This window comes from Nomascus leucogenys, chromosome 18 (assembly GCF_006542625.1).
Source record: "Nomascus leucogenys isolate Asia chromosome 18, Asia_NLE_v1, whole genome shotgun sequence".
In the NCBI taxonomy this organism is placed as follows: Eukaryota; Metazoa; Chordata; class Mammalia; order Primates; family Hylobatidae; genus Nomascus; species Nomascus leucogenys.
The window spans coordinates 58,532,641-58,560,037 of NC_044398.1; the positions used below are offsets into that span (position 1 = coordinate 58,532,641).

Sequence of the window (27,397 nt, forward strand, 5' to 3'; positions counted from 1 at the left end):
GAATACTCACACAATTCTGATGTTCCTTATTATTTAACAACAAAAAAATTGTGACTTGTGGAGATAACAGGGATATTCAATTGCTTAGATATCATACAAGTGAGGATTTCTCAAAATTAGGACCAAACCTCACAGTAGTTCAAATATAAGCCACAATCTAGACATGTATTTCTTTTTCTCTTTTTCTTTTCTCTCTGTTAAAAAAAAAAAAGGCTGATGATTTGAAGTCCATTTCTTTTTATTGGTGTGGTTCATGCCTGTGAAAATGAAGCAGATGGCAAACTGGGGCATTTTAAATTCCACTGCTAGCTAAAACTATAAGAAGAAAATAAAGCCCTATGATGATGCTGCATTGATCAAGTGATTAAAATGAAAGAACATTTTGTAACAGAATTTCTTTTGATCTCCTTGACTAGACTTGTAGTGTGAAAATTTTAGAATAACTCATTTTAAAACAGACTGCTTGTTAATTTTGTCTCCATTAATTGTGTTAGTCTTGTGGCGTATTAGTCTGCATAGTCTGTTGTAACAAAATATTATAGATGGGGTGGCTTACAAAGAGACATTTATTTCTCACATTCCAGGAGGCTGGAAAGTCCAATATCAAGGTTCAGAAAGATTGTTTTCCTATTGAGGGCTCTCTTCCTGGCTTGCAGATGGCCACCTTCTTGTTGCATTCTTCAGCAGGAGGAGAGAGAAAGCTCTGGTATTTCTTCCTCCTCCCTTTTTTTTTTTTGAGATAGAGTCTCACTCAGCCAGCCACCCAAGCTGGAGTGCAGTGGTGTGATCCTGGCTCACTGCAACCACCATCTCCCAGGTTCAAGCGATTCTCCCATCTCAGCCTCCCGAGTAGCTGTGATTACAGGCACCTGCCATCATGCTTGGCTAAATTTTGTAATTTAGTAGATATGGGATTTCACCATGTTGGCCAGGCTGGTCTTGAACTCCTGACCTCAGGTGATCCACCCACCTCAGCCTCCCAAAGTGCTAGGATTATAGGTGTGAGCCACCACACCCGGCCTCTTCCTTTTCTTTTAAGGGCCACTAATCTTATCATGGGGGCTCCATACTCATGAGCTCTTCTAAACCTAATTATCTTTCAAAGGCTCAATCTCTAATACCAACACATTGGGAGTTAGGGCTGCAACATATAAATGGGGGAGAAGGGGACATACATATATTTTATCCATAACAGAAGACCTGGGATGACTTGCAGTAAAAGATGGCAGGCTTGACAAATACATAAATTTCCTTCCTGAAATCCTAACAAGAATACAGGAATTAGGCCAGGCGTGGTGGCTCATGCCTGTAATCCCAGCACTTTGGAGGCCAAGGCGGGCAGATCACAAGGTCAGGAAATTGAAACTATCCTGGCTAATGCAGTGATACCCCATCTCTGCTAAAAATATAAAAAATTAGCCAGGCGTGGTGGCGGGCGCCTGTAGTCCCAGCTACTCGGGAGGCTGAAGCAGGAGAATGGCGTGAACCCGGGAGGCAGAGCTTGCAGTGAGCCAAGATTGCGCCACTGCACTCCAGCCTGGGCGACAGAGTGACACTCCGTCTCAAAAAAAAGGAATACAGGAATTAAATATATCAGCCCACAAGGATAAAGAGATTGGGAAAGGAGACAATAGCAACAAAATATTGGAGTAGAAAGTAAAGGGACAAAAAGTAACAAGCTTCTATTAATTATCTACTATTGCTATCTAATGTAGCCCAACAAAATGTGCCAAAACTTAGGGCTCAAAATGGCACACATTTATTAGCTTAGTTTTTGTAGTCCAGGAATCCAGGTATGCTGAAGTCTCTTGCAGGCTGAAATCATGTTGTTGGCTGGAACTGTAGTCATTACAAGGCTGTTGGAAAGCTTTCAGGTGCATTCACTGGTTGTTGGCTGGATTCAGTTACTTACAGCAGAATGGGATTTGGACTTCCTTTCTCTCTGGCTATTGCCCAGTGGTTGCCCTCAATTCACTGCCACCTGGTCCTCTTCAACATGGAAGCTTGTTTCATCAAAGTATGCAAGCTGATAGACAACAGAGCCAATCTAGCAGACAGAAGTCATTCACTTGTTATATAATCATGGAAGACACATCCCATCATTTCTTCCATACCATTTAATAGAAGCACATCACTGGGTCCTGCCCACATTCAAGAGGAAGAGATTACACTTACATAAGGGTCAGAATACCAGGAGGCAGGATCACTGAGTACCATATTCTTAAAAAAATTAAAGTATTTATTGAGATAACTACAGATTCACAGGCAGTTTGTGAGAAATAATACAGAGAAATCTGGTATATACTCTATCCATTTTCCCCCAAAGGTAACATTTGGCAAAACTGTAGTATAATATCACAACCTGGATATTGATTGATATTGAGGTTGATGTAATCCACCAATCTTATTTATATTGCCCCAGTTTTACTTGTGCTTGTGTGCATGAATTTACTTCTATATGCTTTTATCATGTGTAGGTTCATGTATCCACCACCACAATCAGAGATTCCTAATGTTAGAGGACTGTATTTGAAAGTTGCATATAACAGTCTACCCAATGGTTCACAATGCAAAATAATACTGGTTCATAATGCAGAAATATATTAACCCCCTCCCAATGCCCCAAAATTGTCAGCCCAAAGTCCAGAACATTACAGCGTCAGCTCAAAGTCCAGAATTGTGTCATTTGAATCAGCATTGAGTATAGCTCTAAATACAGTCTCTTTCCATCTATAAACCCATGCTATAGGATTGAGGAGTGAATGTTTGTGTCACCATAAATTCATATGTGGAAACCTTAAGCCTCACTGGAGGCTTTTGGAGATGGGATCCTTGAGAAGTAATTAGGTCATGAGGATAGAGCTCTCATGGTTGGATTAGTGCCTTTATAAGAAGAAACAGGACAGAGTCGTGTCCTCTTTCTGCACTCCACTATGTGAGGACATAGAATAAGATAGCCATCTGCAATCTCAGAAGATGACCCACACCAGAAGCCAACATGCAGGCACCCTGATGAACTTCCAAGCCTCCAGAACTGTGAGAAATAAATTTCTGTTGTTTAAGCCACTTAGTCTGTGGTTTTCTGTTACAGCATCCTAGATTGACTGAGACCCCCAGGGACTCAAGGTCGTGCTTGTGGTTTTCATCTTGTTTTTGCATTTCCCCACTTTGCATCCATCATCCTTTCCTGATGTCCTGCCCTGTGGACCTCAGCTCTAGAATCACACATGAAGAAAACACCTTATAGAGACTGCCTAACCAGTTTCCACAGTTGTACAAGTCCAAGTCTTTGTAACAAATCTTTATATAGTCACACATGCACATTCATAGTAGTTGCTTCTCTGGATGAACCCAACTGATACACAGCACAGAAAGCTTATCATTAGGCAGCAATGGGAAAAGGTACAAATAACCAGTTTATACTATTTAACCTTAGGATTTGACAGAACAAGTGCTTTCAGAAATATATGGGGTAAATTGTAGGCTAGAAGCATGATAATTGGTTGAAAATCTGCTTAAAAAACTGTTAGATTCCAAACTCTTTTTTCTACTCTGCACAGCTGGGCAAGTGCCCTCTTTTCGCCCCGGAAGCAACTTCAGAGTTTTATTTCTTTAGACTTGAGGATATCTGACACAGTTGAGAGCTTGCATACTTTGTGGAAAACAGAATTGGGTGAAAGTTAACTTAGTGAAGTTGAGCCATCTTTCTTTACCCATATTGCAGATGTCAGCCCCCAGGATTATATCTTCCAAGCAGATGAGAAGAGTCTTGTGGGGAATATGGCCAACCCAAAAGAAGAGACTTGAAGATACTAGCATTGTATAAAATCCTCAACAGTATTATTGTCATAGACGTGAATTTATTTGATAGGTCCCAGCAAGCTAAAACAAAGATTTAATTTAAAGAAAATGGTGGCCGGGCGCGGTGGCTCACCCTTGTAATCCCAGCACTTTGGGAGGCCGAGGCGGGCGGATCACAAGGTCAGGAGATCGAGACCACGGTGAAACCCCGTCCCTACTAAAAATACAAAAAATTAGCCAGGCATGGTGGGGGGCGCCTGTAGTCCCAGCTACTCGGAGAGGCTGAGGCAGGAGAATGGCGTGAACCCGGGAGGCGGAGCTTGCAGCGAGCCGAGATTGCGCCACTGCACTCCAGCCTGGGTGACAGAGCGAGACTCTGTCTCAAAAAAAATAAAAAAATAAAAAAAATAAAGAAAATGGTTTTAGGATAAGTACACTAATCAAAAAGAGTCTTCCTTTATCTGTGAAAGACTGTCTCTTTTCTTCCAAGTGCGCATCTGAGAAGGGTCACTATATGTAGTGCTGAGGGAGAGGGGACTCTTGACTAGCAACACCTGTCAGTCACATCAGTGCTGGCGATCAGTGAGTGACAGGTGTCATCACCTGTGCACCATCATGTTCATTTAGGACAAGAAAAGGAAGTACCTCCAACATGGTGAGTAGTAATTTATGAAACTGGTTAGCACAGAAAGGGCACAGGCCAAAAATTTAAGTTCCAAAAGGATATATGTGAAATGATGAGTGATAGATCCATAGTGCCTTGCAGTTAGTTCTCATTCAATAAACATTTGCGAAGTGAATAAATGAATATTTTGCTACTTGTTTTTCCCCTTTAGTGCATATTTCTAGATTGCCTTTTAATTATTTCCTTTCCCAGGAACCAGCTTTGCTTACATTGTAACTACCTCCTGCTGGAGAATTCTGCATTTTATTTTAACTGCTTTATCTTAGTAGTTGGACAAACTTTTATGCCTTTATTATGTATACTGTTCTGACTAATGTACCTTTCACTTCTATGAATCTTGCAGAGTATTTCTTCACAGTACCCTACCTCTAGTGGAATATGCACAATGGGGCTGTATGGTCCATGTCGTGAGCTATTTATTACCCAACAGAATAACCAGCTGTGAGAAGAAAACATAGCCCTAAATCTTGTCATCCTCCCCTTTCATGCAGCCCAGCTCTATTTTGCTTTCACTTGGACCTGACACTTTAAACATGTTTAACTTAGCCTGTCTTCCTGACTCTTGGATTTTCTTGAGAGAGTTGCATACGTAGGTCTTTCTTTTAAGAAATTTCAGCGAAGAAGAAAAGGAAAACCTCTGATAATTCCATCATTCAGAAATAACCATGTTAATATTTTGGTATCTTTCCTTCCAGTCTTCTCTGTGTACAAGCATGTTTGTATATAATACGTTTTTAAAAACATGTACTAAAGTCAAAAGTACAAAATTATAAAATATACTTTCTATGGATTTGCCTTCTTCCAAAAAAGCAAGAACATGTATTAAAATTGCGAATTGTATATTTTAGGTACAGTTAGTGTTCATGGATTTCTGGTATTTGAACATGGGCTTTAATTTTAGTTTTTAAATTTATAACTGAATATATGCATATTCAGTTGGCCAAAGCCTGAATATCTAATTTTATGTTATGTTAGTCACCATTCTTTGCACCTCTAGTTGATGTCCTTCTTTGTCCTAACCATATTGTTGTGATCTCTCTGCTTTTTAACACTGTCAGCATTTTGATTTACCTGTCTTCACTGTTTACAAAATAGTGATTTATGAAAATTAATAGACCAAATTTGCCTCAACTCTGGCACAGATGCTTGCACAACTGGCCTATTGGCTGGTATAGGATCATTCTAAGTGTTTATTCCCTTAGCTCATTGTTTTGACTTGTGGCACTCTTCGCATTTTAGTAGGGCAATTTTTTGGTAAGTTCTGTTTAGTGCATTGCAGAATGTTTAGCGTCCCTGACCTTGTATACTACATGTTTTTAGCACCCGTCAGTCAATGTGACAACCGAATAAGGCTCCCCACACATTTCCACATTTAGTGTGTGGGGGGTGGGAGGGAGGACCATGGCTGGGTAACTGATGCATTGAAGTCCAAATTTCATGTAAAGGTGGCTTAAAAGTGAAAATGTGTAATTATCAAAGTGCTGGTTTTGAAATGTAAGAAATTTGAAGACCACAATTGCAATAACATTATGTATAGTTTGGGGTCTAAAGTTTTTCAAAGTATCATTGTCATGAATCTGTTCTTGTATCATTAATATTTTCTTGAAAGCAATTGTAATGAATGCATAATCATCATATGTTACAGATTCATAATTAACCCATCTATTATTATTGGACAATTGAATTGTTTTCAATTTTTTGCTGTTATAAATGTTGCAGTTAACATCTTTATAGATAAAACCTAATTAGATATTTATTAAACCCACAATAAGAAATATGCAAAAATTTTATTTTCTCTATTTTTGATCTCTTTTATACCTACTTTAGGTAAAGATGTTCTCAGAGCTATTTGGGGAAGATCAGAATAAGAGTAGCTTCTCTTTATTTCTTGGAAAGGCCTGGGAAGTCTTGTTTTCACGTGTAACTTCTTGTATTTGTAGGAGATGCCTTTGGTCCTTGCATGCATCCATTTTTGCCCACCTTTGATTTCATTTGTAACTGGTGGATAGTTTCTTACAAATTCAGACTCACCTTCCATTGCTGGTGTTGCATCTGAAACCCAAGCTATATCCAGTCTTTCTGTATTCTGCTCAATGCCTTCTTCAGCAGCACAGGAACTCGGGAATTTGCTGAGCCTGTATACCCAGTGCAGCTTGGGAGGGCTGTGGAGTTAATGCCCCTCCTTCCCCGCTCTACCTCCCTTCTGCTCCCATATCAGGGAGCTGAGGACAACCCTCAAATGGGTGAATAAATGTTTCAGCCTCTTGTCTTTCAGATGGGCAATTGTGAGTGATATTCTAAGTGCTACTCATAGGTACTGGCAGAATGAGTCCCCTGTTGTCTCTAGCAGTCACCTCAGTAATGCTATTACATTAGCTCTTTTTCCTTCCTGTATCATGCCTCCCATTCTCTTTCTCCTGCTTTATAAGATGACCTCCCAGAGAAGTTACTACACCCAAATCCTTGTCTTAGGCTCTGCTTTTGGGGAAACCCAAGCTAAGATTCATATGTTAGGACTTTTTTGTTTATTATGCTTCTTCTTAAATTCATATGATATACTTTAACCTAACTAAATGGCAAGTGAGAAAACAGCCTGGTGTAACAGATTATAATTAGCAAAGATATAAAATCAGTGGGCCAAAGTTAAGTAGAACCTATAGGGGAAATAAAATATCATATGACCTAACTGAAGGTATTATTTTCTGATAAATACCATTAGTCTTTAAATAGTTACATAGTCTAAAGTATGCTTAGAAGGAATGGTCTTTTTCTATAGAATCTTTCTTGCTTATGACTTACATGCAATAAATAAAATTGCCAACATAACAATAAGCTTCTTAGAAGATGCACTTATTACCCTCCGTAAATGTACACACCAGAAATCCCAGTTAGTTTCAAGTTCATTATTGAACATTAAACTTCTCTCTCTCTCTCTCTGTCTCTCTCTCTCTCTACCTACCTACCTACCTATCTACCTGCCTACCTACCTACCTACCTATTTATTGAGATGGAGTCTTGCTCTGTCATCCAGGCTGGAGTGCAATGGTGTGATCTTGGCTCACTGCAACCTCTGCCTCTCAGGTTCAAGCGATTCTCCTGCCTCCGCCTCCCCAGCCTCCCGAGTGGCTAGGATTATACCTACCCAGCTAATTTTTTTTGTATTTTTAGTAGAGACATGGTTTCACATGTTGTCTGGGCTGGTGTTGAACTCCTGATCTCAGGTGATCTGCCCGCCTCGGCGTCCCGAAGTGCTGGGAATACAGGTGTGGGCCACCATGCCCGGCCCATTAAACCTCTTTCTATGATGTGTTGCTCTTCTTGAAAGTAACAAAGGCTGGGCGTGGTGGGTCACGCCTGTAATCCCAGTGAGAGGTGACAGCGTGCTGGCAGTCCTCACAGCACTCACTGGCTCTCGGCGCCTCCTCTGCCTGGGCTCCCACTTTGGCGGCACTTGAGGAGCCCTTCAGCCCACCGCTGCACTGTGGGAGCCCCTTTCTGGGCTGGCCAAGGCCGGAGCCGGCTCCCTCAGCTTGCAGGGAGGTGTGGAGGGAGGGGCACGAGCGGGAACCGGGGCTGCACGTGGTGTTTGCGGGCCAGCTGGAGTTCCGGGTGGGGGTGGGCTTGGCGGGCCCGCACTCGGAGCAGCTGGCCGGCCCTGCCAGCCCCGGGCAATGAGAGGCTTAGCACCCAGGCCAGCGGCTGCGGAGGGTGTACTGGGTCCCTCAGCAGTGCCACCCCACCGGCGCTGTGCTTGATTTCTCGCTGGGCCTTAGCTGCCTTCGGCAGGGCTTGGGACCTGCAGCCTGCCATGCCCGAGCCTCCCACCCCCTCTTTGGGCTCCCGTGCGGCCCGAGCCTCCCCGATGAGCGCCGCCTCCTGCTCCACGGCGCCCAGTCCCATCAACCACCCAAGGGCTGAGGAGTGCGGGCGCAGGGCACGGGACTGGCAGGCAGCTCCACCTGCAGCCCCGGTGCAGGATCCACTGGGTGAAGCCAGCTGGGCTCCTGAGTCTGGTGGGGACGTGGAGAACCTTTATGTCTAGCTCAGGGATTGTAAATACACCAATTGGCACTCTGTATCTAGCTCAAGGTTTGTAAACACACCAAAGCACCCTGTGTCTAGCTCAGGGTTTGTGAATGCACCAATCCACACTCTAGCTACTCTGGTGGGGCCTTGGAGAACCTTTGTGTCCACACTCTGTATCTATCTCATCTGGTGGGGATGTGGAGAACCTTTGTGTCTAGCTCAGGGATTGTAAACGCACCAATCAGTGCCCTGTCAAAACAGACCACTCGGCTCTACCAATCAGCAGGACGTGGGTGGGGCCAGAGAAGAGAATAAAAGCAGGCTGCCCCACCCAGCAGTGGCAACCGGCTCGGGTCCCTTTCCACGCTAGAAGCTTTGTTCTTTGGCTCTTTGCAATAAATCTTGCTACTGCTCACTCTTTGGGTCCACACTGCCTTTATGAGCTGTAACACTCACTGTGAAGGTCCGCAGCTTCACTCCTGAAGCCAGCGAGACCACGAGCCCACCAGGAGGAACGAACAACTCCAGACGTGCCACCTTAAGAGCTGTAACACTCACCGCGAAGGTCTCCAGCTTCACTCCTGAGCCAGCGAGACCACGAACCCACCAGAAGGAAGAAGCTCCGAACACATCTGAACATCAGAAGGAACAAATTCCAGACACCCCACCTTTAAGAACTGTAACACCGCGAGGGTCCACAGCTTCATTCATGAAGTCAGTGAGACCAAGAACCCACCAATTCCGGACACACCAGCACTTTGGGAGGCTGAGGCAGGCAGATCAGGAGTTCAAGACCAGCCTGGCCAACATAGTGAAACCCCTGTGTCTACTAAAAATACAAAAATTAGCAGGGCATGGTGGTGCACATCTGTAGTCCCAGCTACTCAGGAGGCTGAGGCAGGAGAATCACTTGAACCTGGGAGGTGGAGGTTGTAGTGAGCTAAGATCGCACCACTGTACTCCAGCCTGGTGACTAAGTGGGACTCTGTCTAGAGAAAAAAAAAAGTAACAAAGCTTGTAGATCATCAGTAAGTTAGTCTGTAATTGTATTTTGGGGACATATTGTTTCTGCCTGAGAAGTTATAATAATAGTTATAGTAATAGTGATACTGTGGCATGTATCACTTTACACAAGCCTGCTCATCTTTAATGCTGTGTCAGCCTTGTGAAGTAGGTACTGTTATCCCCATTGTATAGATAAGGACACCGAGGTTTAGAGAAGTTAAGGTACCTACGTCACATAGCTATTGAGTGACAGTGTGGATATCCATCCCTGCCTGCCTAACTGAGCTCTGCCTTTAAACTCTTCATGCCAGTTCCCTGTCCCATCAGATAGTTTCTCAGGCCTCTAGGCATCAGCCAGATATCCCTAAGGACAGTGTTGGAGGAACTGCTGAGTGGATTCATGGTCAACTACCAAGTGTTCTGTTCCTTCTCGTTTTGCTTAACAGGCACAACAAATGTCAGACAGATGCCTTGATTACTTCTAACTCCCATGTAAATTTAAATTCTGATATCCCAAAACAGAGGTTTTCAGAAGAGCGAATCCAGGCACACTAACTTCAGCAACAGGTCAGAAGTGAGGCCTGCCTGTACATCCTGATGTCTTTCTTTATGGCACACTGTGGGCAGGAAATAGTTCTTCACTGGACAGTACTAATTATAATAAATTATTGTATCAGAATTTTATTCAATTATATCATAGAAGGATTTTAGTTGCCCCTCCCTTGCCCCTAAAATGTATCGTACATGTACCCTAAAGAACCATTTATGAAGAAACTTCAAGTAACGTACTAGATATAACAGGAGAAGGTAGTAGAAGATAAGCGTTTGCTGAGAGCCTCCCAAGTGCTAGGTGTTATAATCTCATGATGTATAAATTAGCATTCAATTTTTATCATAACTGCCTCTGTGCATTAATGATCCTATGGCAATAATTTTGTTTTTCTCCTTGTTATTGATGTAAAGAGACTGGCAGTTGATTAAAAGTAGAGTATTGATTACATTAATAACATACTGTCTTTATGATGCTTTATAATTCACAAAGCCTCTTCCCCTAAGCTTTTGAGCAACTCCAGGTAGTCGAGAGGCAACTTTATCCCTACTTTTACAGGTTATTGGACTGAAGCTCAGAGAGGCTAAATAACTTGCTCAAAGAACAAGAACTTCAACATTCTTCTTCTTTTTTTTTTTTTTTCCCCAAGACAGAGTCTCTCTCTGTCTCCCAGGCTGGAGTGCAGTGGCTCACTCTCGGCTCACTGCAACCTCTGCCTCCCAGGTTCAAGCGATTATCCTGCTTTAGCCTGCTGAGTAGCTGGGATTATAGGCGTATGCCACCATGCCCGGCTAATTTTCGTATTTTTTTTAGTAGAGACGGGGTTTCACCATGTAGGTCAGGCTGGTCTCGAACTCCTGACCTCGTGATCCACCCGCCTTGCCCTCCCAAAGTGCTGGGATTACAGGTGTGAGCCACTGTGCCCAGCCCCCTCATTCTTCTAACTTTTAAGCCACAGTAAATCTTACAGTTTGATTGAATTTTTTGTTGTTTTTCAACGGCTATTAATAGACTGAATTGGTTGGAAAGGAAGAATGGGATGAGGAGTAATGATTAAGATACTATTAAGAGTTTAGTTGATTCCATAACTGTTACAAATTATACAATTGAAGGCTACTCTTAGAGTTGGATGGTACAAAGAGCTTATATAATCATCTTCCATCTTTACCTTGCATGTTTGAGGGAAAAAAAAAAGGATTACCCTAATTATTTCTAATATATCACACAGAAATGTTACAAGGTAGATGAATGCCGAACGACACTTTGAAATGCTTGGAAGAAAAAGGACATGAATTTAAGTCAGCAGTATTGAATTATCATACCCTGAGAGAAAGGAACATAATGTTCTACAGTGGCTGTACACAGAAGAAATAAAGCAAATTTTATCCCTTAAGCTTCTACACTGTAAGAGAATAAGGGGCAGAGTATATTAAATAGAGCATTATTATTTTGTTCTTGTTCCTGCTTAATGTCAAGTCACAAAATTATAACGTCACTATAAGTTATTACCAAGGAATAATTAAATCACAATGAAATGACTAGTGTATTTAACACCTCTGTTGTTCATCCATAGAAAACATGAAACTTAAAAAATAATGTGGGGATTTTAGGACTTTTTTTTATTATTTTATTTTTTGAGATGGAGTCTCACTCTGTCACCCAGGCTGGAGTGCAGAGGCATGATCTTGGTTCACTGCAACCTCTGCCTCCCAGGTTCAAGCAATTCTCCAGCCTTAGCCTCCCCAGTAGCTGGGATTACAGGCACCCGCGACCATGCCCAGCTAATTTTTGTATTTTTAGTAGAGATGGAGTTTCACCATGTTGGCCAAGCTGGTCTCCAACTCCTGACCTCAAGTGATCTGCCCGCCTTGGCCTCCCAAAGTGCTGGGATTACAGGCATGAGCCACTGTGCCTGGTAAGCATTTTTAATAATTATATGTATATGTTTCTCAATTATAAAAGGACAACATGCTGCTTGTAAAAAGAACTTGAAGAATCAAGTGTTAGAAAGCAAAAGACAAAAGTCTGTTCTCTACATTGTCTCTCACTTCACACATCCTGTGGTAACCTGTAGTGTATATTTGTTTATTTTAAACAAAAAATTTTTAATAAGGAATAGAAAATCTAATGTTTCTGAAACGTGGGATAAAATATGTAAAATAACCAAATGATTTATTGGTCAAGAGATTTCAATGGATGGAAACTAGAAGTTAAAATCTACTAAGAAAGATCTCTGAAACTTTAGGATTTTGAAAAGCAATTCTGGACTGCAAAGATGTTTCATTTCTTGTAGAAATGTCAGTTTGATTTAAAATTGAGGATCCTCTGAGGCACTTTAAAAACCAATAATCTAGATTGTAATTTTGATAAAATCTGCTCCAATCACTTCAAGATTAAGTCATATATATGCCTCCATGGGTGTGCCCACAGCACCCCAAACTTAATCCATCATACACCTTATCACATGGTCCCTGATTTATGATGGCTTTGACTTTATGATGGTGTGAAGCAATGTGCATTTGGTGGAAACTGTACTTTGAATTTTGATCTGTTCCTGGGTTAGCAATATGCAGTACAATACTCTGTCTTGATGTTGGGCAGCAGCAGCCAAGCCACAGCTTCCAGTCACCCACACATCATGCAGGTAAACAACCAATACTCCCCTGTGTACTGTGTGACTGGCATTTCTTGGACATTGTGTTTTGTGCTTTTGCATCCTGTCATGTCTACAGTATACTCATCTATGCCTCCTGCTTCTGGTGAGAAGAGGAAGGCAATTACTCTTGAGATGAAACTCAAGATAATTGCCCTGCATGAAGACGGCAAGCGATTAATGTCCATTGCACAAGAGTTGGGACTTTCACAATCCGTGATCCTCAACCATCTTAAAGGATAAGAAGTGAATCAGTGAGGCAGTGAAATCATCAGCATTAGTTAAATCCACTATCATCACGAAGAAAAAAGCTTGGCTGATTGATAATATCGAAAAATTACTTGTCATGTGGATGTAAGACCAGATATCGAAGGGTGTACTACTTACTGATGATGCCAGCTAGGGCAAGAAGTGTTTTTGATTACACTAAAAGAGTGAATGAATGTGTCGATAATCCTATTATACACAAGTGTTTATGGCAAGTCATGGGTGATTCTAGTGCTTCAAAAGGCATCATAATTTTCTTAATGTGAAGGTCAGCAGAGAGTCAGCAAGTGCTGATATTGAATGTGTCAAAGCTTTTAGGAAGAGCTGTATACGGTAATTGTGGATAATAAATATTTCCCAGGACAAATATTTTATGTAAATAGGGTTGCCCTGGAAGCATATGCCAAAGCATACATACATTTATCAAGAACTTAAGGCAGTTCGGCGGTCCGCGGGTCTGTCTCTTGCTTCAACAGTGTTTGGACGGAACAGATCCGGGGACTCTCTTCCAGCCTCTGACCACCCTCCGATTTCCTCTCCACTTGCAACCTCCGGGACCATCTTCTCGGCCATCTCCTGCTTCTGGGACCTGCCAGCACCGTTTTTGTCGTTAGCTCCTTCTTGCCAACCAACCATGAGCTCCCAGATTCATCAGAATTATTCCACCGACGTGGAGGCAGCCGTCAACAGCCTGGTCAATTTGTACCTGCAGGCCTCCTACACCTACCTCTCTCTGGGCTTCTATTTCAACCGCGATGATGTGGCTCTGGAAGGCGTGAGCCACTTCTTCCGCGAATTGGCTGAGGAGAAGCGTGAGGGCTACGAGCATCTCCTGAAGATGCAAAACCAGCGTGGAGGCCGCGCTCTCTTCCAGGACATCAAGAAGCCAGCTGAAGATGAGTGGGGTAAAACCCCAGACGCCATGAAAGCTGCCATGGCCCTGGAGAAAAAGCTAAACCAGGCCCTTTTGGATCTTCATGCCCTGGGTTCTGCCCGCACAGACCCCCATCTCTGTGACTTCCTGGAGACTCACTTCCTAGATGAGGAAGTGAAGCTCATCAAGAAGATGGGTGACCACCTAACCAACCTCCACAGGCTGGGTGGCCCGGAGGCCGGGCTGGGCAAGTATCTCTTCGAAAGGCTTACTCTCAAGCATGACTAAGAGCCTTCTGAGCCCAGCGATTTCTGAAGGGCCCCTTGCAAAGTAATAGGGCTTCTGCCTAAGCCTCTCCCTCCAGCCAATAGGCAGCTTTCTTAACTACCCTAACAAGCTTTGGACCAAATGGAAATAAAGCTTTTTGATGAAAAAAAAAAAAGAACTTAAGGCATTCAGAGGGTGTATTGCTGCTTTTGGGTGGAAATGTTGCAGGGTTCAAATTAAAGCTTTTCGTAATTTACAACTCAGAGAACCCAAGAACACTCAAGAATGTGAGCAAGCGTTCGCTTCTCATTTATTATCACTATAACAAGAAACCCTGGAGGACCTCAGCATTGTTCGAAGTCTGGCTTTTGAACTGTTTTTTATTCCACAGGCAAGAGAATATTGTAAGCAAAAAACCACTTCATTCAAGATTTTTTATTTTTATTTTTAGAGAGACAGTCTTGCTCTGTCACCCAGGCTGGAGTGCAATGGCGTGATCATAGCTCACTGGAACCTTGAATTCCTGGACTCAAATGATCCTCCTGGCACAGCCTCCCAAGTAGCTAGGATCACAGGTGCACACCAGCACACTGGACTGATTTTTTAAAAATTTTTTGTAGAGTCAAGGTCTTACTATGTTGCCCAGGCTGATCTCAAACTCAAACTCCTGGGCAAACTGTGTTGCCCAGGCTGGTCTCAAACTCCTGGATTCAAGCAATCCTCCCACCTCAGCCTCCCAGAGCACTAGGATTACAAGCATGAGCCACTATACCTGGCCACATTCAAGATTCTTCTGATCTTAGACAGTGCTCCAGGGCACCCACAGCATATAGGTGACATGCATCCTTGTGGAAAGTTATGAGTTTGCTGCCAAACACAACCACACTCAACTGGTGGACCAAGCCATAATAGCTGCATTCAAAGCACACTATGTCAGGCATTTGCTCCGGCTGTTGAAGTGAATGAATCTGGCTGAACGCTCCTAGAGTTTTGGAAAAGTTTTAACATTCTAAATGCTATCCAGAATATCACTGGAGCATGGAAGAAGTCACACAGCAATGCATGAATGGCATTTGGAAAAATGTTTTGAAGACGTGAACACATTGAAAGGCCTTAGCAAGATTCTGCTGTTGATGAAACAGTAACAAGATACTAGTGCTTGGAGAATAGCTAGAATTGGACATTGATGAAGAGGATATTTATTAACTTCTTGGCATTGAATCTGAAGAGCTTTCCAATGAGGAGATAATCAAACTGAAGGAAGAAAGAAGTTGAGAAAGAGGAAGAAGTTATACCTGAGGCACCAAGAAAGTTAACGGCAAAGAAACTGGCAGAGCTGGGCGCGGTAGCTCACGCCTGTAATCCCAGCACTTTGGGAGGCCGAGGCGGGCAGATCACAAGGTCAGGAGATCGAGACCATCCTGGCTAACACGGTGAAACCCCGTCTCTACTAAAAATACAAAAAATTAGCCGGGTGAGGTGGCGGGTGCCTGTAGTCCCAGCTACTTGGGAGGCTGAGGCAGGAGAATGGCGTGAACCCCTGGGAGGGGGAGCCTGCAGTGAGCCGAGATTGCACCACTGCACTCCAGCTTAGGCGACAGAGCGAGAATCTGTCTCAAAAAAAAAAATAAATAATAAATAAAATTAAAATTAAAAAAATAAAAAAGAAACTGGCAGAGATATTTGCCACTATCAGCAGTGTCATTCAGAAGTTAGAAGAAAGGGATGTCATTATTCACAGGAGCTGACAAGCAGTACAGGATGCTCTTGCTTGCTGTAGAGAAGTATATAATGAAAAGGAGAACAAACTGTATAGTCCAAACCTGATGTCGGCCAGGCCGGTGGCTCACGCCTGTAATCCCAGCACTTTGGGAGGCCAAGGTGGGCGGATCATTTGAGGTCAGGAGTTCAAGACCAGCCTGGCCAACATGGTGAACCCCCACCTCTGCTAAAAATACAAAAATTAACCGGGTGTAGTCCCAGTTACTCAAGAGGCTGAGGCAGGAGAATCACCTGAACCCGGGAAGTGGAGGTTGCAGTGAGCTGAGATTGCACCACTGCACTCCAGCCTGGGTGAAAGAGCAAGACTGTCTCAAAAAAAAAAATTACATTTTAAAAATTAAAAAAAATAACTTGATGTCTTCCTGAAGAACACTATGCCTGCTAAACCATTAACAAGTATCGACGCCCCAGTGCCTTCTCCCAACTACTCTCAGGCCTCGTCAGAAGAGAAATTGATGACCCTGTTGAAGTAGCATCCCCATCATCCAGCAATTAATTTTAGTTCAATGCTTCAAACATTATTCAGGCCCAGTATGCATTCACCTGTGTATGTTACTTGTTTGTGAGTATCCATACAGCTATCCTGTTTTTCACTTTCAGTACAGTCTTCAATAAATTACATGAGATATATTCAACACTTTATTATAAAATGGGCTTTGTGTTAGAAGATGTTACCCCTGTAGGCTAGTGTAAGCATGCTGAGCACAGTTGGGGTAGGCTAGGCTAAGCTATGAAGTTTATTTTTTTGTATTTATTTATTTTTTGAGACAGAGTCTCGCTCTGTAGCCCAGGCCGGAGTGCAGTGGCATGATCTCAGCTCACTGCAGGCTCCACCTCCTGGGTTCACGCCATTCTCCTGCCTCAGCCTCCCAAGTATCTGGGACTACAGGCACCCGCCACCACGCCCGGCTTATTTTTTGTATTTTTAGTAGAGACGGGGTTTCACTGTTTTAGCCAGGATGGTCTTGATCTCCTGACCTCGTGATCCGCCCGCCTCGGCCTCCCAGAGTGCTGGGATTACAGGAGTGAGCCACCGCACCCAGCCTATGAAGTTTATTTGAATAGGTTAGGTGCATTTTCAGCTTATGATATTTTCAACTTACAATGAGTTCTTGGAATGAACTCATCATAAGCTAAAGAGCATCCATATTACAATTACAATCACTCTTTGATCTCATGGAGTAGGGACTGTATCTTGTTTACTAGTAGATTTCCAGAGTCTAGTGCATTATATAGCAAATATAATAAGCGGTCAATAAATGGTTTTGGGAGAAAGAGAGGATGCAGGGTGAGGTATAGTATCTCATCGTTCTGAGGAATGCAGTTTCCATTGGGTATACAGTAGTCAGAAAATTATTTCTTTAGGTTGTCTTAAATTATCTGCAAAGAAAAATTTTTGTTTAGGTTGTTCTCTTTTCCTTAATGATTTTTCCTGAATGCATTGGTCCTCAGTGTTAAAGCTCAGACAGGATTCAGTTTTATCCTTTTTCTATCATTGTTTTAGTTACAAATGAGTGTCCTAGATTACGGTTTCTGTTGGCCAGTGTCCTACATTCTGAGGTAACTCCTCAAGTGAAATTTAGGTTCTAAGACTGTGACAAAACTGACTTGTTAGCACTGTTTACACTAAGCACTTGATTCTCTCCTACATAATTTCCTTCTGGAGTAATTTTACAGTTCTCACCAATCCCAAATTCCTTCCTGAAATTCTTAGAGGAGATATGTGGAAGATTTTTCTGGCAGAGAAAATTTACAAGAAAAAAAGTTCTCATCACAAATTTTCTTTTCCAGTGATTATAAATAAGCTGTTTTAAAGAAGAGTGTAAAAGGCTTTATAGAAGAGATTTAGTAGATTTAATATTCAAAAATTTAATATTCAGAAATCATGGCTCTAGTACAAAGGTGCTATCATCTCTATCGCTACATAGATAAGTAGTTATAATTCTCAATACACAGACTCATGAAAAGTCCATTGAGGATAAGGATTTTTTTTTTTTTTTAATTAAAAAGAAATCCTGGGCCAGGCGCAGTGACTCATGCCTGTAATCCCAGCACTTTGGGAGGCCGAGGCAGGCAGATCACCTTAGGTCAGAAGTTTGAGACAGGCCTGGCCAACATGGCAAAACCCTGTCTCTACTTAAAACACAAAAATTAGCCGGGCATGGTGGCACGCGCCTATAATCCCACCTATTCGGGAGGCTGAGGCAGGAGAATCTGTTGAATCCAGGAGGCAGAGGTTGCAGTGAGCTGAGATCATGCCATTGCACTCCAGCCTGAGTGACAGAGTGAGACTCCGACTCAAAAAAAAAAAAAGAAGCCTGGATAGCATTCGTACTTGCAAGACTGTAGTGAACAACTTGAGGAGCATTAGCTGCATTTTGTCACATTATAATTAAAACAGGCTGATTTTCTTTCTTTTAGGACAAAACAAATTTTATTTGGTGATATTTGTTCAACATTAAGGGGTAAATAGAGCAAAGAAGGACAAAACATAGGCATTAATATGTTAAAATTGCTAATGTCATATGTTGAATTAATGGACGAATTATGAACATTTGCTAGGGATATTTAGTTTTCAGTTCTAGTCTTCTATTATTTACCACTATTTCTAAATTTAGTTTTTTGATATTTTCAGAAATTTCCTCAATATACTTCATTTATGCCCAAATAAATCCTAATTCTTCACTTTTTTTTGTGACTGACAGAAGATGACCAGTGTTTGCTGGCATATATCTGGAAGCATTTTGGAAGGAATGACAAAAGGAGTAGTTTAGTTTTTTGTTGTTGAAGAAGAATTAAATTAATCTCAATAATTACTTGAGGATAAGGTGGTATGATACATGATTTCAGGGAATTGAAAGAGTCTAGGTTTTGCCTCCTCAAATGGAATCTGTCAAGCATTTTAGGAAATGAACAGCTTTTTGCTGTGCTCCCATAGCAGTTTTTCATAACTCTATTACAGCAACTGTCACATTATCTTGTAGTTGTTTATACAGTCATTCCTCCATTCAGCAGATATTTTCATGAGTGCCTGCCATGTGTCAGGCGTGGCCCTTGGTGCTGCAGATAAAGTTGAGAACACAGAGGCAAGATCCTTACTCTCTAGACTGGGCAGGGTGGCTCACACCTGTAATCCCAGCACTTTGGGAGACCAAGGTAGGTGGATCACCCGAGGTCAGGAGTTCGAGACCAGCCTGGCCAACATGGTGAAACCCTGTCTCTACTAAAAATACAAAAATTAGCCAGGTGTGGTGGCACGCACCTGTAATCCCAGTTACTCGGGAAACTGAGGCAGGAGAATCAATTGAACCCGGGAGGCGGAGGTTGCAGTGAGCTGAGATCAGGCCACTGCACTCCAGTCTGGGTGGCAGAGTAAGACTCTGTCTCAGAAGAAAAAAAAAAAAGGATCCTTGCTCTCTTGAAGTTTTAGTAGGGAGAAGCCAATAAAAAAGGGAACATATAACATATAAATAAGTCATTTGTTTTCAGATTGAAATAAGAATTAGGAAGATGTTAGAACAGGAGGGGTATAGGACAAAGAGTCATGGGGCAGGAGCAACATTGAGTAGGATGGTCAGGAGAGGCCCTTTTGAGGAGGCAACATTTCAGTGAGTTCTGAAGATAAGGAGTCTGTGGTACAGAGATTTGATAGAAGGGCATCCCAGACAGAAGAAATGGCCAAGTGCAAAGTCCACAAGTAGCAATGAAATTGTATTTAAGAATGTATGTAAGGAATACATTAGAAGGCCAGTGCGCCTGGAGAGGAAAGAGCGAAGGAAGGAGAAATAGAAGATGAAATAAAGGAGGTGGGCAGAGGCCAGACAAGGCAGAGATTTAATTCTAAGTGATAATGGTGGGATATTGAGTTTTTAGCAAGGAAGTAACAATCTGATTTATGCTTTTAGAAGATCACATTAGCTGTTACATGGGGAATGATTGCAGAGGGCAAGAGTAGAAGCCAGGAAAACAGTTAGGAGGCAAAGTAGTCAGGGAGAGATGGTGATGGCTTGGATAAGGGTGGAAACAGTGGAAATAAGAACAAGTTTGATTTGGAGTTTATTTTGAAAGCAGACTTGATAGCACCAGCTGAGGGATTGTATGTTTGAAAGAGAAAGCCTGGTTTTTGGCTTGAGCAGCTGGGTGTATGGCGATACCACTTACTGAGCTAGGGAAAAGTAGGTGAAGTGCTGAGTATAGAGAGAAAATAATTTCTACCCTTCTGCGAAATTGAGATTTTCTTGAGAGAGGGCAAAGTGAGGTTCCAAAAGGTTAAGGACGTGGGCGCAGGCCCTGCAGATAGAGCCAGGACTTCGATACAGGCAGTCTGCCTATGAAGCCTGCACCTTGCTTATTTGTCTTTATGGTTAGAATTATAGACTGGAGTCTAGGAGGAAGGGCATTCAAGGCAAAGGAAACCATGGCCAAAGGTGTAGAAGCCACCAAAGAGTGAAACGTTTGGAGCAGCAGTTTAGGACTTGGTGCTAAAGAATTATTTGTGGGACCTGTTAGGTAGGGTCTTAGAAAAATTTAGATTATGTTTTCTTCATCTCCCTAAATTAAAATTGAGTCAGTCCTCCTTAGAACTTTTCTTTTATTTTTTCTTATTTTTTATTTTTATTTTCTTGAGATGGAGTCTTGCTCTATCACCCAGGCTGGAGTGCAGTGCTGCAATCTTGGCTCACTGCAACCTCTGCCTTCTGGGTTCAAGCGATTCTCCCTCAGCCTTAAGAGCTTAAGTTAGAGCTTTTGTCCAGCCTAGACTGTTTACTAGAAATTTGATTTGAGGAACCTGAAAATATAGTAATAAAAACCAGTGTTTTTTTTATTGTCTTAACAACAATCAACACAGAAGACTTCTGTGACCTCTAGTCACCAGGAATTGCATGGAGATTTCTCGCCACCAGCCATCAATCAGTTAAGTCTGCAATGGATACCAGCTGGGTATCCTCTAATTCAATTTGATTCCGACACTGTATACCTGGAGATAGCTTCCCATGCTAATCTAAAGACACTAGTTTTACCTATGCTGCTGACTGACTATAAATCAGGGTCCCCACTGTCCTCTCCTCGGGTTCTATTAATTTATTAGAGTGGCTCACAGAAAACTCCAGGAAACACATCTACTGGTTTATTATATAGGATATTACAAAGGATACAGATGGAGAGATGCATAGGGCAAAACATGTGGGAAGGGTGTGGCACTTCTGTCCACCCTCTGGGGATGCCACCCCCCTGGAGCATCTGTGTGTTCAATGTGTTCAACTACCTGGAAGCTCTCCAAACACAGTCCTTTTGGATTTTTAGGGAAGCTTTATTATGTAGGAATGATTCATTAAACGTTTGGCCATTGGTGATCAACTTAACCTTCAGCTTCTCCCCCACTTCCTGGAGATTGGGCAGTGGAGCTGAAAGTCCCAACCCTCTAATCCTGCCTTGGTCCTTCTAGTGAGTAGCTCCAGTCCTGAAGCTACCCAGGAGCTGGCAGCTATCAGTCAACACATTAGCATATAAAAGACACTTATCACTTTGAAGATTCCAAGGATTTTAAGAGCTCCTGCCAGGAAACGGGGATGTAGACCAAATATATATTTCACAGTAGCACAGGAAACATAGCTACTTTTTTTCTTTTTATCAGATTAAAAAAGAATTCTTGTTGGGTGCGGTGGCTTGTGCCTATAATCCCAGCTACTTGGGAGGCTGAAGTGGGAGCATCACTTGAGGGAGGAACTCAAGACCAGCATGGTCAACATAGCAATACCTCGTCTCTGAAAAAATAAAAAACAGCCAGATTTCGTGGTGCAAGCCTGTAGTCCCAGCTACTCAGGAGGCTGAGGTGAGAATATCACTTGAGCCCAGGAGTTGGAGGCTGTAGTGAGCTATGATCATACTCTACATTCTAGCCTGGGTGACAAAGTGAGACCCCATCTCTAAAAAATTTTTTTTCTTCATTATCTAAATTTTTTTTTCTTGGGAGTTTTCTTTTCAGTCAGATAATATAAGTCAGATGATACATAAATGATTTCGGCTGCAAAATTCTGTTTTTTGTTTGTTTTGTTTTTTTTTTGAAATGGAGTTTTTGTTCTTATTGCCCAGGCTGGAGTGCAATGGCATGATCTTGGTTCACCGCAACCTCTGTCTCCTGGGTTCAAGCAATTCTCCTGCCTCAGCCTCCCGAGTAGCTGGGATTACAGGCATGCACCACCATGCCCAGCTAATTTTGTATTTTATTAGAGACGGAGTTTCTCCATGTTGGTCAGGCTGGTCTTGAACTCCCGACATCAGGTGATCCACCTGCCTCAGCCTCCAAAAGTGCTGGGATTACAAGCGTGAGCCACCACGCCTGGCCCGCAAAATTTTTTTTTATTCTTGCATTAAATGTACTGCCATTCCTGGACTTCCTGTTATACAAGCTGACTCATTATTTGAAGAGTCCCTGAGCTTCACCATTTCGCAGACCTGACAACATACAGAATTCGTTTTGATTCTTTATACGATAGTTTATTCTCTTTTTCACCTTTTCTGCCTAGATACTCAATTTCTGGACAGAAGTCAGTGGCAACTCAGATGGGATCAAGCTAGTATAATTTGCCATAGAGGATAATCTTTCAGAGGAAGCAAGTTATTATATAAATAATTTCTGCTCAATTGGAAACTGAGTACGCACCCAATCTGTACAGTTCTGTTTGTTGTGATGTTTAACACCACACTACACACAGGCACTTGATTTGTGACTTCTGATGTCAACACATTTCTAGTTGATGAGCTTTACTCATCTCTCATGCTTTGTGACTCTAGGAATCTGTTTTTCTTTTCAACTATCACACCTCTTTTTTTTTTTTTTAATCCCCCAACATCAGATAACTAGATAGGAATGTGAAACTCCTTCACATAGCTCTTTTTTATTCAGAAAATAAATAATAGAGTGAAATCGAGTGCCTGTGGCATGTGTACTAAATATAGTGGTAAATATTAAATATCATTATATGCTTTGGACACAATACATATTTGCAGGATTTTCCTTTAAAAAGTGCGGTGCAAAGTGCAGTAAGGAAAAAAAGAGGAAGTATAGTTTCAGTTATTTATTATCGGCCAGTTCCAAATCTATGGTTCTTTGCCCTGCTTTATGATATTGGAGTTGGACTCTGTCAACATTTCTCCTTTGCCAGCTGTGCAGCTTTAGACTCTGTCAGCGCAGGACCTGGGGAGACAATGCATGGTGGCAACAGTAGATCGGTACTGTCCTTCCAGTTCTGGTTCACCTTCCTTTATTCAGCCCAGGGGTCCTCACAGATCAACTTAAGCAGCACTCTCAGACCTTTCTCTCCCCACCTGCAGACTGTTTCTCAGGTAGCTCCAGCCCAGTCTTCAGGCTGGTTTCCTCCCATCAAGAGGGCTGGTCTAGAGAACAGCTTGGTCCTGTTTACACCACTGACAAACAGCAGGCCCCTTTCACAGCCCAGCTCTGGCTCTTTGGCGCTGGTGCTTGTGTATTTCTCATGTAGCCAGTAACCACACCCTCTTTGAAGAGGTCCGAATCTCAGCCTAGATAAATGTTATTAAAGAGCACTAAGATCCAAAGAACAAAATTGAAATAATACATCCCTCCATTATTGAAATTTATTTACAGCAGAGGTCAGTGTACTTTCTCTGTGAAGGGCCAGATAGTAAATACTTTAGGTTTTCTGACCACATATGTATCTGTTTCATATTATTATTTTTTTTAACAATGTTTTGAAAAGATTAAAAAAAAATCTTAGCTCATGGGCCATGGTTTGCTGAACCCTGGTTCAGAGTATGCATAAAGTAAAATCTTACTTTTTTCAACTAGAGAAATCTAATCTAAAATAGTGAGAAGTCTGAATTTTAGACTTATCATTTATTGTTGCATAACAAATCTCTCTAAAATTTAGTGGTTTAAGACAGCAGTAATAATTTATTAGCTCTCATAGTTTATGTGGGGCAGGAATTTGGGAGCAGATTACCTGGGCGGTACCAGCTCAATGTCTCGAATGAGGTTGTGGGTGCTGGTTAAAGTGGTGATGATTTTTTAGTTTTTAAATTTTTTATCCCTTTTATATCTTCTGTCATTGCCTTTTTTTTTTTTTTTTTTTTTTCGAGGTGGAGTCTCACTCTGTCGCCCAGGCTGGAGTGCAATGGCACGATCTTGATTCACTGCAACCCCCACCTCCCGGTTCAAGTGATTCTCTTGCCTCAGCCTCCGGAGTAGCTGGGACTACAGATGCACACCACCATGCCTGGCTTATTTTTGTATTTTTAGTAGAGACAGGGTTTTGCCATGTTGGCCAGGCTGATCTCGAACTCCTGACCTCCAGTGATCCGCCTGCCTCGGCCTCCCAAAGTGCTGGGATTACAGGCATGAGCCACCGCGCCTGCCCTGTCATTGCCAATTTTTATATCAGCACTATCTTGATAGGTGTCAGGGTGGAATGGCCAAGTGAATTTCAAGCCCTGAGGCTGATATGCCAAAATAATGATTATGAAACTACAATATAGGTAAAAAGGTGTGAGGTTAGAAAGTAGAGATGTAAGGAGGCGACATATGATAGAAATACAAACATTGTATTATAGGAAGGGACCCAAAATGAAGTATGTGACTATAAATTTATAACATTAGAAGCGACAGAAGTGAAGAAATACCTATTGAAAAAATAAAATTTAAACCATTCCAGTTTTTAGATGAAGTCTTTTGTTTTGCGTGTATTTGGATAGAACTTAATATTTTATAATGAATTTTTTTTTTTTTCTTTTTTTGAGACAAATTCTCGCTCTGTCGCCCGGGCTGGAGTGCAGTGGCGCGATCTCGGCTCACTGTAAGCTCCACCTCCTGGGTTCACGCCGTTGTCCTGCCTCAGCCTCCCGAGTAGCTGGGACTACAGACACGTACCACCACGCCTAGCTAATTTTTTTGTATTTTTAGTAGAGACGGGGTTTCACAGTGTTAGCCAGGATGGTCTCGATCTCCTGACCTCATGATCTGCATGCCTTGGCCTCCCAAAGTGCTGGGATTACAGGCATGAGCCACTGCACTCAGCCTTTAATTAATTTTTGAATGAAACTATAAGTACATCACTAAATATGCCTGAAGTAGAATAAATGTAAAGCATTTTATGTGTTGATTTGCATGGCTTGAATAGAGTTGCCAACTGTGCTACCCCATGTGGCTCTCAGCCTTCTATCATCTCAGACACCCAGGCATCAAAGCAAGGAAGACAACTATGTTAGCACCATCTGGCTAGACCGCCATGTAGATTCTCTTCCTTTGAGACCATGCTTGACAATAATTGGCTTAGATTAGGAAAAAAATTGGTATATGTTCTTATCTAATAGACACCGCCCCCCTTACAACCATCCCGCCCATGTACAGCTTTTCTTTCTAAATTATTTCTTTCTCTGGGGCTCTATTACACTTTATTTATTCTTTTTATTATCACACTGTACTTTCATTGTATTATTCCTGTCCTAACTCTATTATTATAAAGAAATCTCACCAAGGAGAATTTAAATCTCATTTCAGAGGTCCAGTCCAGATTTAGCTGAGAATCTTGAAGAATAACATATAGAAAATGTATAGTCCATAAGTTTAATGAGTGATCATGCCATGCAGTTAGAATCCAGACAAAAAACAGAATGCTGTCAGCACCTTAGAAGTGTCTCCATGCAGGCCAGGCACAGTGGCTCACGCCTGTAATCCCAGCACTTGAGGAGGCCGAGGTGGGTGGATCATCTGAGGTTGGGAGTTCGAGACCAGCCTGACAAACGTGGAGAAACCCCATCTCTACTAAAAATACAAAATTAGCTGGGCGTGGTGGTGCATGCCTGTAATCCCAGCTACTCAGGAAGGCTGAGGCAGGAGAATCGCTTGAACCTGGGAGGCAGAGGTTGCGATGAGCTGAGATCGCGCCACTGCACTCCAGCCTGGGCAACAAGAGCAAAACTCTGTCTCAAAAAAAAAAAGTGTCTCCATGCTCCGTTTTAGTCACTACCTAAGCCCTGCAGTATTACCACCATTGTGACTTCCAACACTGTAGATTACTGTTGCCTCTTTTTCAAATTTATATGAATGGAATCTTGTAACATATACTCTTTTGTGTCTGTCTTTTTTGCTTAACTCTATGTTTGTGAGATTCAACCATGTTGTTGCATTGTTACTGTATTCCATCTGATGAAGATGCCATTATTTATTCGTTGTGTGGTAGAAGTTATTAAATTACTTTAGGCAGATAGAAAGGAAAAGGGGTCCTTAGGACATTTTCATTTTTAAAGCAGCTCTTTTTAAATTATTATTATTATACTGGGATACATGTGCAGAACATGCAGGTTTGTTACATAGGTATACACATGCCATGGTGGTTTGCTGCACCCATCAACCGGTCATCTACATTAGGTATTTCTCCTAATGCTCTCTCCCCTAGCCCCCAACCCCCTGATAGGCCCCAGTGTGTGATGTTCCCCTCCCTGTGTCCATGTGCTCTCATTGTTCAACTCCTACTTATGAGTTAGAACATGTAGTGTTTGGTTTTCTGTTCCTGTGTTAGTTTGCTGAGAATGATGGCTTCCAGCTTCATCCATGTCCCTGCAAAGGACATGAACTCATCCTTTTTTATTGCTGTATAGTATTTCATGGTATATATGAGCCACATTTTCTTTATCCAGTCTATCATTGATGGACATGTGGGTTGGTTCCAAGTCTTTGCTATTGTGAACAATTCTGCAATAAACATACATGTGCATGTGTCTTTATAGTAGAATGATTTATAATCCTTTGGGTATATACCCAACACTTAGAGCCAGGCCAGCAACCTTTAATATGCAAATGCCAGCCATTAGAAACTGGGTCCACCCAAACATGGCAGTTCCTGCGGCCTTCTTGCCCTTGCCCCACATGTTCTGGCAACATGGCTGCCCCCACATATCCACATGTGTAAAACATCATGGTGCCCTTCACTTACATATTAAAAGGCTAGGGTGGGAGGGCCAGCTTTTTTGCAGGCTATGTAAATGACATGCCTGGTCAAACCAATCCCCTGTGCCCTATGCAAATCAGACACCGCCTCCTTCAGCCTCTATATATACCTGGCTAGTTTCTGCCCCACTTGGGGTCTCCTCCTTCGGCTTTGGAGCCTCCCTCCCACTGTCTCTGTACAAGGGAGCATCTTCCTTCTTCTCCCTTCCTTCTTGCCTATTAAACTCTCTGCTCGTTAAAACCACTCCACGTGTGTCTGTGTCTTCTCATCTAATTCAAGGTAAAACAAAAGCCCTGGTGTTTCTCCACTCATCCGAGCCATATCATTTGTACTGATGATGAAGATTTGTGTGGTTTCCAGTTTTTGCTTATTATGTAAAATGCGGCTCTAAACTTTATGTTTGTCTTTTAAGAACATATGCAATTAATTATTTTGGTTTACACTTAGGAGTAGAATTTCTGGGTCATTAGGTATATGTGTATTTAGAGACACTGCCAGTTTT

General features: G+C 42.2%; 1 protein-coding gene and 1 pseudogene across 5 annotated transcripts in view; both read left to right on the plus strand.

Annotated features, from left to right (window-relative positions):
- MCUB (mitochondrial calcium uniporter dominant negative beta subunit) overlaps positions 1 to 27,397 on the plus strand; it is a 139,524-nt gene that overhangs the window by 45,574 nt on the left and 66,553 nt on the right. The window lies entirely within an intron of this gene.
- LOC100592338 lies at positions 13,426 to 14,291 on the plus strand (annotated as a pseudogene). The gene has a single exon (XR_004026817.1). The product of XR_004026817.1 is annotated as a ferritin light chain pseudogene (transcript).